The sequence below is a fragment of the Petaurus breviceps genome, unplaced genomic scaffold (assembly GCF_028583685.1).
Source record: "Petaurus breviceps papuanus isolate PSGF00001 unplaced genomic scaffold, PetGlider_PUasm1.0 154, whole genome shotgun sequence".
Classification (NCBI taxonomy): Eukaryota; Metazoa; Chordata; class Mammalia; order Diprotodontia; family Petauridae; genus Petaurus; species Petaurus breviceps.
The window spans coordinates 15764245-15776572 of NW_027185715.1; positions in this window are offsets into that span (position 1 = coordinate 15764245).

The window sequence follows — 12328 nt, forward strand, 5'->3', positions numbered from 1 at the left end:
TCTAGGAGGAACCAAGAATTAGTCAAACAGAACATCAAGAATGAAAAATTAGAAAAAGAGGTAAAATATCTCAATGGAAAAGTAACTGACCTGGAAAACAGATCCAAGAGAGATAAACTGAGAATCATAGGCCTACTGGAAAATCATGATGAAAAAATGAGCCTGGACAACATCCTCCAAGAGCTCATCTAGGAGAACTGCCCTGAGATACTAGAACATGAGGGTAAAATAGAAATCGAGAATCCACCTGCCACCTCCTGAAAGAGATCCCAAATTGAAAAGTCCTTGAAATTTTGTGGCCAAACTCCAGAACTACCAGGTAAAGAAGTAAATACTTCAAATGGCCAGAAAGAAACAATTCAAATATCACAGAACCACAGTGAGTATTGCACAGGATCTGGCAGCCACTACACTGAAAGATCAGAGGCAGTGGAATACAATTTTTCGCAAGGCAAAAGAGCTCAGTTACAACCAAGGATCACCTACCCAGCAAAAACTGAACATATTCTTCCAGGCAAGGAGATAGTCATTCAACAATATAACAGATTTTCAGACCTTCCTGATGAAAAAGCCAGAGCTCAATGGAAAATTCAACCTCCAATTATGAGACGCAAGAGAGACATAGAAAAGTAAATGAGGAAAACACACACACACTCTGTTATTTAATAAGACCAAACTGTTTATAGACAAGTAGAGGGTATGAATATAAATTACACAAAATGATGATAAAAAAATAAAAACCCTTAATAAGGGCTACAAAGGGACTGCAATGGAAGAAGAGGAAAGAATGAAGTGGAAAAGGGTAAATTATGCCACATAAAGAGGCATAAAAACAATATAGCAGAGGGAAAGAAGGGAGGGAGATGAGTATTATATGAGCTTTTCCCTCATTGGTTCTGGTGCAGGGAGGGAATAACACAACCAGTTAAGCATAGGACTCTATTGAGAAGAGACACAAAATATATCATAACAGAGGGAAAGATGGGAGGGAGAGGAACTTTGAATAAGATTTGTTCCTGTCACTCTTGGTGCTAAGAAGAAATAACATATTACATTAAGTATAAAAATATCCTACAGGCAGTAGGAGGGGGGAAGGGCTATGAAAGAAGGGGGTGGTTAGAAGGGAGGGAAGAATTAAGGGGGAAGGGTGGGAATACAGAGAGGGGCTGATAAGAAAAGAATACCAAGGGAGGTGGTGGTCAAAAGGAAAACAAGGAGGGAAAGGGAGAAAGGGAGAAAAATATAAGCATAAACAAGGGAGGGAATAGGATGGAGAGAAAGATAAAGATAGTAATCATAACTGTGAACATGAATGGAATGAACTCTCCCATAAAACAGAGGTGGATAGCAGAATGGGTTAAAAACCATAATCCTACAATATTCTGTTTACAAGAAACACATCTGAAACAGAGGGATACACACAGGGTAAAGGTAAAAGGCTGGAGTAAAATATATCATGCCTCAGCTAAAGTAAAAAAAATCAGGGGTAGCAATCCTTATCTCAGATAAAGCAAAAGCAAAAATTGATCTAATTAAAAGAGATAAGGAAGGAAACTATACCCTGCTAAAAAGCACCATTGAGAATGAAGCAATATCATTACTTAACATATCTGCACCAAGTGGTAAAGCATCCAAATTCCTAGAGGAGAAAGTAAGGGAATTAGAGGAAGCAAAACTATACTAGTGGGGGACCTTAATCTCCCCCTCTCTTAACTTGATAAATCCAACCTCAAAATAAACAAGAAAGAAGTTAAGGAGGTGAATAGAAGCTTAGAGAGGGTAGGTATGATAGATCTCTGGAGAAAAAAAAATCTCTGGAGAAAAAAATGGGGATAAAAAGGAATATAACTTCTTCTCAGTGGTACATGGCACATACACAAAAATCAACCTTGTACTAGGACATAAAAACCTCACAATTCTGTGCAGAAAGGCAGAAATATTAAACTCATCATTCTCAGATCACGATGCAATAAAAATCATATGCAATAAAGGGCCATGGAAAGACAGACTAAAAACTAATTGGAAACTAAACAATTTAATCCTAAACAATGACTGGGTCAAACAAGAAATCATAGAAACAATCAGTAACTTAATTCAAGAGAATGACAATAATGAGACAACGTACCAAAATTTGAGGATGCAGCAAAGGCAGTTCTTAGAGGAAGTTTTAGGTCCCTGAATACATACATGAATAAATTAGATAAAAGGGAGGTCAATGAATTGGGCATGAAATTGAAAAAGCTTGAAAAAGATCAAACTGAAAATCCACAATTAAATACTAAATTAGAAATAATGAAAACCAAAAGAGTGATTAATAAAATTGAAATTAAGAAAATGATTGAATTAATAAATAAAACTAAGAGCTTGTTTTATGAAAAAAAATAATAAAATTGATAGACCCTTAGCCAATATGATAAAAAAAAGAGAGAAGAAAACCAAATTATGAACATCAAAAATGAAAAGGGTGAATGAATCTACTCCAATGAAGAGGAAATTAAAACAATAATTAGGAATTATTTTGCCAAATTATATGCACATAAATTTGACAATCTTAGTGAAATGGATGAATATTTACAAACATACAAGTTGCCCAGATTAACTGAAGAGGAAGTAAATTACTTAAATAATCCCATCTCAGAAAAAGAAATTGAACAAGCCATCAGTGAACTCCCTAGGAAAAAATCTCCAGGGCCAGATGGATTTACTAGTGAATTCTATCAAACATTTAAAGAACAATTGATTCCAATACTCTACAAACTATTTGGGAAAATTAATGAAGAAGGAGTCCTACCAAATTCTTTTTATGACACAAACATGGTACTGATACCTAAATCAGGAAGAGATAAAATGGAAAAAGAAAATTATAGGCCAACTTCCCTTATGAATATAAATGCAAAAATTTTAAATAAAATATTAGCAAAAAGACTACAGAAATTTATCACAAGAACAATACACTTTTATCAGGTAGAATTTATTCCAGAATGCAAGGATGGTTTAATATTAGGAAAATCATCAGTATAATTGATCCTATCAACAATAAAACTAGCAGAAACCACATGATTATCTCAATAGATGCAGAAAAGGCTTTTGACAAAGTACAACATCCATTCCTAATAAAAACACTAGAAAGTATAGGAATAAATGGAGCCTTCCTTAAAATAATAAGTAGCATCTATTTAAAGCCATCAGCAAGTAGTATATGTAATGGGGGTAAGCTAGAAGCATTTCCAATAAGATCAGGGGTGAAACAAGGGTGTCCACTATCACCCCTCTTATTCAATCTGGTATTAGAAATGTTAGCAGTAGCAATTAGAGAATAAAAAGAAATCAAAGGAATCAAATTAGGCAAAGAAGAGACCAAATTATCACTCTTTGCGGATGATATGATGATATACTTAGAGAATCCTAAAGAATCAAGTAAAAAACTACTTGAATCAATAAATAAATTTGGCAAAGTTGCAGGATATAAAATAAACCCACATAAATCCTTGGCATTCCTGTATATCTCTAATGAAATCCAACAGCAAGAGATAGAAAGAGAAATCCCATTTAAAGTTACTGTAGACATTATAAAATATTTGGGAATCTACCTGCCAAAACAAACCCAGGACCCATATGAACATAACTACAAAACACTTTTCACACAAATAAAGTCAGATCTAACTAATTGAAAAAACATTAATTGCTCATGGCTGGGTTGAGCTAATATAATAAAAATGACAATTTTGCCTAAATTAAGTTACATATTTATTGCCATACCAATCAATTTACCAAAAAATTACTGTATAGACCTAGAAAAAATAGCAACAAAATTCATTTGGAAGAAAAAAAAGTCCAGAATATCAAGGATATTAATGAAAAGAAATGCTAGGGAAGGTGGACTAGCTATACCAGATTTTAATCTGTATTATAAAACAACAGTCATCAAAACTACTTGGTACTGGCTGAGGAATAGAGCAGTGGATCAATGGAATAGATTGGGTACACGAGACTCAGCAGTCAATGACTACAATAATCTACTCTTTGATAAACCCAAAGACCCCAGTTTTGGGGATAAGAACTCACTATTTGACAAAAACTGCTGGGAAAACTGGAATATAGTTTGGTAGAAACTGAGCATAGACCAATATCTAACACCGTATACCCAAATTAAGTCTAAATGTGTGCATGATCTAGGTATAAAAGATGATACTGTAAGCAATCTGGGAAAGCAAGGAATAGTTTACCTGTCAGGTTTATGGAGAGGGGAAGATTTCATGACCAAACAAGAATTAGAGAGCATTATAAAATGCAAAATGGATAACTTTGATTACATGAAATTGAAAAGCTTCTGTACAAACAAAGCCAATGTAACCAAGATTAAGAGGGAGGTGGGAAATTGGGAAAGAATTTTTACAACCAATGTCTCTGATAAAGGCCTCATTTCTAAAATATACAGAGAGTTTAGTCAAATCTATAAGAGTACAAGTCATTTCCCAATTGATAAATGGTCAAAGGATATGAACAGACAGTTCCCAGAGGAAGAAATTAAAGATACCTACAAGCATATGAAAAAATGCTCTAAATCACTATCGATTAGAGAAATGCAAATCAAAACAACTTTGAGGTACCACATCTCACCGGTCAGATTGACTAACATGACAAAACAGGAAAACGATAAATGCTGGAGAGGATGTGGAAAAATTGGAACACTAATACATTGCTAGTGGAATTGTGAACTGATCCAACCATTCTGGAGAGCAATCTGGAACTATGCCCAAAGGGCTATAAGTAATTTCATTTCCTTTGACCCAGCAATACCACTTCTAGTGTTGTATCCCAAAGAGATCACAGAAGCAGGAGGAAGACCCATATGTACAAAAATATTTATAGCAGCTCTTTTTGTGGTGGCAAAGAATTGGAAATTAAGGGGATGCCCATGAATTGGGGAATGGCTAAACAAGTTATGATATATAAATGTAATGGAATACTATTGTGCCATAAGAAACAAAGAACAGATGGACTTTATATCTACTTGGAGAGGCTTATACGAACTGATGCTGAGTGAGAAGAGCAGAACCAGGAAATATTTGTATACAATTACAGATACAACATATGTGTGATGCCAACTTTGATAGACTGGGCTCTTCTCAGAAATGCAGGGCTATAAGTAAACTCCAAAAGACTAATGATGGAGAGAGATGTCTACATCCAGAGAAAGAACCAGAAAGAACAGAGTTTGAATGCAGATTGAAGCAAACTACCTGCTCTCTTTTTCTTGTTTGGTTTGGTTTCCTCTTTCCCATTGTTCATTCCATCCAATATAATCCTTCTTTATAACCTGACCAATGTCTAATGTGAAAGTATCTGCAGATCCTATACCTGATTGTATGCCGCCATGGTGGGGGAGGGGGAGGGAGGGGAGGGGAGGAAAGGGGAGAAAATTTGAAACTCAAAGAACTGGGGAACTGAATCTTGTAAACTCAAAGTAAAGAAACAAATTAATAAAGAAAAAAACAATAAAAAAAGAAAATGTATGAGGTAGAAAGTCATAAAGTGAGGAGGAGATACAATCTATGATTCTATTTTTTTTTTTTACTGACACAGGAAACTGAAATTATAAAAACTATAGGAAGATCTGATAGGTTAGTTTTGAAATATTCCTAAGCCTTGCAGTAATACTGTAAAACCTCACCTCCTACTTTACTGAGAAAAACAAGGGGTATCCATTATAAACCTCTTAAACTCTGTACATCACCATCCCTCTGTGTCCTCTCTTAGTCTCTCCTCCTTTGCTCCTCCATCTCAGAAAGAGGTGACCATTATCCTTGTTCAACCAAGTTCACCTCCTCTATTTGTGTCCTTGAACCCACCCCCCTCCTTTCTCCTCTGAAATTATTTTGATTATTTCTTCTTCTTCTCTAATCTCTAACAACCAGTTCCTTCTCAGCTGCCTAAAACATTCCCAGATCTGCCCCATCCTTAAAAACCCTTCACATGATGGTATGCCATCTCCTCAAGCCATTATCCCATCTCTTCTTTCTTTCACCCCCCCCAAATCTATGCTTCATGCTTCTTTTTCCTTACCTCCCACTCACTTCTCATTCTCTTAAAAATTTGATTTCCAATCCCATCATTTCACTGAATCTATGATCTCCAAGGTTACTAGTGTTCCCCTTAACTGGTGACTCCAGTGGCCTTCTTCTCCATTCTTATTCTTTCTGACCTCTTTGAATCTTCTGACTTTGTCAACTAACTGCCATCCTCCTAGAAAATCAGTCTTCTATTATTGCTTCTTCCTTGTTAACTACTACTTGCCTTAGGATGAATTCTTTTCTGTCTCTTTTACTGGATCATTATCTGTTGCCTTTCCTTTAAGCATGGATGTCCCCCAGGCTCTATCCTGGACATTCTTTTCTTCCCATCTATACTCCCCTCTACCTTGGTAATCTCATTTTTCCCCATGGGCTTAATTATTATCTCTACACAGATACATACATATGTGTGCATGTGCGTGTGTATATATGAGAAATGCTAGTAGTTTCGTTTCCATAGATTCTATAGGAACAACGGATGTTCCAAAAACAGATGTTACACAGGACGTGTAACATGCAGGAAGGTGTAAATCAGAATGCAGGGAGGAAGGGCAGAGCGACCCTGTCCAATCATATAGCTGGAAGAAATCTATAAGAGATTTATTTTGGAAGAGACCTGGGCTAAGATGGCTCAAACCAGTGGATGGTCACCAACTTTTCATTAACATGCATGCTTAATTAGCCTCATACATATTAGCTGACACACCCCGAATAGAATTAGAGCCTCATTATCTGATGATGGGATGAGTGTAGCTCATGTGTGGGCAGGGGGAGGGAACACACAAAGGAGCAGATATGTAGTGGGCAGGTCAGAAAGATTGTAACCCACAAGAGCTGAGACCAATCCCAGTTCTGAAGGGAGGAACAAGGCAGGAAATTCAAACGGAAGCAGCATAAAAAAGCATTTGTCTAATTCTGTGTAGTCTTTTGAAGAGGCTACCCACTTATTCAGGTAAGAATAAATATAAGGGGTGGCCAGGTGACTCAGCGAGTAAGAGCACCAGCTCCAGTGTCGGGATGACCTGGATCAAATCCGGGCTCAGATACTCAGCACCACACCCAGAAATAACTGGCCATGTAACCTTGAGCAAGTTATTTAACCCCGATTGCTTTAAAAAAAAAAAAAAGAATAAATATAAAATAAAGGTAATAAAAACCTTTCTGGTTCTCCAACAAGTTTTGTTTATTCCTAGACTAAGTACATTTTTAACATCTATGTGTGTGTATACACAGACATAAATATGTATAGTCATGCTTAATTTCTCTACTGAGTTCTAGACCCACATCCATAAATGCCTGCTGGATCATATATCTGCTTGAATGTCAGATTGGAATCTCAAACTTGATACACCCAAAGCAGAGACTTCATGATCTGTTTTCCTCAGCCCATTGTCCCACTAAATGGTCCTATTTATGTTGAGTAGGGAGCACCACTACTTCATAAAATGGTGGTGGAGATAATAGTCAGAAAAGCCTATTTAAGATGGAAGAGGTACATACAAACATGGGAGTTACATCAATGAAGAAAGAGGACTTCCTGATAATAAATCATTAAGCTACAGTACTGCGTGATTTTCAACAGAGCTTTTCTGATAGTTTTTCAGTTTCTTAGTGAATCTGATGCACAAGAAGTATTCTATTATCCCATCAATTATCCATAATTCATGGATAAGTAGAGTGTGCCTTACCATCAGAAAGAAAGGGAAAGGATTTCATTTAAAAAAAAAAAAAAGCTTGTTTGAAGTATGCCCAAGTCAGAAAGAAACAGCTAAATCCTAAAAAAAAGTCTGTGTAAAACAAAAGAGAATAATGATAATAACAATAATAGAAACTAACATTTATATGGCACTTACTGCATGCCAGTAGTATCTCATTTGATCTTCACAATAAATCTGGGGGGTGGGTGCTTTTATTATTCCCAGTTTTCTGTGAGAAAACTCAGGCAGAGAAGTTAAGTGACTTACCCAGGGTCATCCAGTTAGTAAGTACGTGAGACTAGACTTGAACTCAGGTCTTCCTGACTTCAGATTCAGCACTAGCTTACTAAGAAAAGGAAGGATTTGGGTTATCACTTAGTAGTTAGAATACCTTTCTCATTAAATATCTTTGATAACTTTAAGTAAATTACAAAATGCTATGTAGAATATTATATAAATATCATATAAAATAACTATATATTCAGACAGAAACCTATGTCCCATAAATAAAAAGAAGATTGGGTCTCAAGAGTCCTGGATTTTAAATCTTTCTCCTTTATCTTTTTAGTATCAAAGTGAATTTCCTGATAAAGGAATCGTGGGACTGAAAGCTATTAACATGTAAGAGCTTTATAATTGGGCTCCTCAGTTCTGAAAGGATCATGAACTCTAGGAAAGGATGATTCAGAAATTCTGACATTTAAACTACATGAAGTGATGTGGGAGATAATAACAGCAGAATGAAAAGCAATGAGACTTTGACTAAGAGTCAACAACCCTTATCTTTGACACTAATCTCTACTCTCTCCCATTACCTCTAGTTTACATATATTCAAGCCATTTTTCTCACTTTAGTTATTGATTTTCATGGAGTATCCAGTAGATAGTAACAGTAGGTAGTTTTTAGAATGTTTATCCAGCTAGGTGACAACAGAGTGCTGGGTCTGAACTCCCTGAGTTCAAATCCAGCCTCAGACACTTACTAACTGTGTGACCTTGCATAAGTCACTTAATCTGTTTGCCTCAGTTTGCTCATCTGTAAAATGGAGATAATAATAGCACTTACTTCCCAAATGTTGTTGTGAGGATCAAATGAAATAACAATTGAAAAGCACATAGTTAGCACTATATAAATTAGTAGAAGTAATGTAGAGTTCTTTCTCCAATTTTCAGAACTAGGATCTCTGTCATTAGTGTGCTGTTTTCCCCCATTTTTGTATTGCAAATACCTGGAGATATTTACCAAGCGACCCTATCAATATTTAAAATAGCAGTAGAAATTTGTTCTTCAGGGATTGTAGGAGTCAAAACCATACAGCATCTCTGAGATAATGTTCATGTTTAAAGGTTGGAATTTGGTGCCAGGGAGAATCTTAGGGTTTTTTTTTTTTAAATGCTGCACAATTTCCCGGACACAATATATCCTGCTTTCTTTCTCCTATTCAGTTCTGGGCTCAAATCATTATCCATCTGGAGTGTCTGACCCAGATTTATTGTTATGTGCTAATACAGTAACTCAGGGAAATGACTGGTCTTCCAATTACATAGCATTGACTAAACCAGAGGTGTTGAACACTCAGTCTCTTGCACCTGAACCAGATTAAAATGTAATTGGGAAATATTTTAAAGATAAATACAAATGCAGTTGAATTCTCTCCCTCCTGGCTTCCTTCAAGTCAGCTACAATCCCATCTTAAGCAAGTTTTTCCCAGTCCCCCTTCATTCTAGTGCCTTACTTATGAGATTATTTCAATTTACCTCATATATACCTTGTTATTCCCCCTTAGATTAATTAATTAATTGTTAATTTATGGAATAGAACAGGCATTTCCATAACACAGTGTAATAAAAAAGATGATCGCACATGAAACTGCAGATCTATTATGTACAACTTGCTATTCCCTTTAAATAAATATTAAAGTTATCATGTAAATTTCTTTTTTTTTCTTCTCCCCCATCCCCCCACCCACTCAATTGATAAATGGTCAAAGCAAATGAACAACAATTTTCCACTGAAGAAATCAAAACAATTTTATAGTCATATGAAAAAATGCTCTAAATCATTATTGATTAGAGAAAGGCAAATCAAAACAACCTTGAGATATCATTTTACACCTACCAGATTGGCTAAAATGATTGAAGTGGAGAGTGACAAATATTGGAGGGAATGCAGAAAATTGGGACACTAATTCTTTGTTGGAATTGTGAGCTGATCTAACCATTTTGGAGAGTAATCTGGAATTATGCCCAAAGAATTATTAAACTGCCTATACCTTTTGACCCAGAAATACCACTACAAGGTTTATTTTCAGAGATGATTAGGGAAAAGGGAAAAGAACCTATATGTTCTAAAATGTTTATAGCAGCTCTCTTTATAATAGCAAAGAAATGGACATTGCAGGGATGTCCATCAATTGGGGAGTGGCTGAATAAGTTGTGGTATATGATTGTGATGGAATACTACTGTACTATAGTAAATGATGAGCTCAATGATGTTAGAAAAACATGGAAAGACTTGTGTGAATTCAGAGCAAAATGAGCAGAACCAAGCAAACATTGTCTACAGTAACAGCAACATTGTTTTAAAAATGATTTGAGCAAATAAGACATTTTCACTATCATAAATACTCAAATTAACTATAAAGAACATATGAAAGATGCTATCTGCATCCAGAGAAAGAACCAATAAGTAGAAGTCTATATAGAGTAATTTTACAATGCATATACATAAATATACATATATTATATATGTATATCTATATATCTTGTTTACATAGTTGTTTGTTTTTTTTCCCCTCATTAGAATGTGATTTCCTTTTGTCTTGACCTTTCTTTGTATCCCCAGAGCTTATCAAAGTGTCTGTCACAGAGAAGGCACTTAATAAATCCTTGTCGATTGACTAACTGATGACCTAAAGGTCAACATAGAAATGGCAAGTGAGCTTAAATAAACTTCATCATATTTCTAGGAATGACCTATGCAAAAGAAGTTAATACCATTCAGGAAATATATGAGCATGGAGAAAGAGAAAGAAATGTTATATGTACAACCCAACAAAATGTAAAAAGGACAACAAAAGGTAAAAAGACCTTTGGAAGGTACCTAGCATGTTAAATGACTTCTCTATGGAAGATCTTTGGAAGGACATGGACAAGAACTTCACAAGAAAAGGAAGCATGAATGAGTTGTTATTTGCACCAATGAGATCACCAATTATTTACATAGTGAGGAATAAATATATTTGTCTGAGCTTGGTTAAATCAATATTATCTACTTAGCAGTGTTACCAGTATATGAAGTACATAAATCTTCAGTGAATTTTTTAAAGATATGGGTCTTTAAAAATAGAAAAACCTAAAAAAAAATAAAATGTAAAAACCTGAGGCAAAAAAAAGCCAAGATGGAGGAATAGAAGAAGCAACGTAGCCTAGCTCTCCCAACATTCCTCTCCAAACAACTTTAAAAATAATACATCAAATCACATTCTGAACTAGTTAAGGGGTGTTGTGGATAGAGTATTGGGCCTGGGCTCAGGAGCACCTGAGTTCAAATCTGGCCTCAGACACTTAATAGCTGTATGTCTCTGAGCAAGTCACTTAAACTTGTTTGCTTCAGTTTCATCAATGTAAAATGAGCTGGAGGAAGAAATGGTAAACCACTCTAGTCTCTTTGCCAAGAAAACTCCAAATGGGGTCATGAAGAGTTAGACATGACTGAAATGGCTCGACGTTAGCAACAATAAATAACCAATGAAAGGTGAGGTAAGAGATTCTTCCAGTCCAAGACAACTTAGGATGTTGAAAGAAGAGGTCTGTGACACTGGGGCCAGGGCTTGAAATCATGTGACACCACCAATAGACCTTGGTTGTAGCAACATTGGCAGCAGCAACTTCAGAACCTCTTAACCTAGAAACCTGAAGGTGATTGGACAACTGGTCAGAAAGAGATTGCAGGGGACCCCGGTGTTGGCACTGGGCACAGGACCAGGAGACTCCACATTTGGCAAGTTCCTTGCAGATATAGGGTTGAGAGAAGTGATTGTGGCTGCAGAGAAGCAGGGGCCCTTCCTGAGTAAAGGCCAAAGTAAGGACTGGGAGAGCAGTGATCATACTGTCCCCAGATCATACCACCTTGGAAGCACTGAAAACTTACAGACCCCCAGAACTAGCTATAAAAACAACAGTGGGGTAGGGGGCAGAGTCAAGATGGCGAGTAGAAGCAGGACCTCCCCATGACTCTGCTTCCACCTTCCCCAATCCATGTAAAAAGGGGACTCTAAACAAACTTTGGAGCTGTAGAACCCACAAAATGACACAGAGAAGCTAACCTCCCACTGAGGACAGCCCAGCAGGCTGGCAGGAATCAGCCAGCTCAGCGCTCTGGGAGCCGAGCCCAGCCCCACACTGAGGCTTTAGCCCCAGGGCAGGCTTGACAAGCTGCAGGCCAGAGGGACTCCAGATCAGCAGCAGCTGTGGGCATTTGCAGATTTATCAACACATAGATGTGAAGGACAAAGTGAGAGATCAGTGCAGTCTGGACTTTGGAACCCAGTAAGT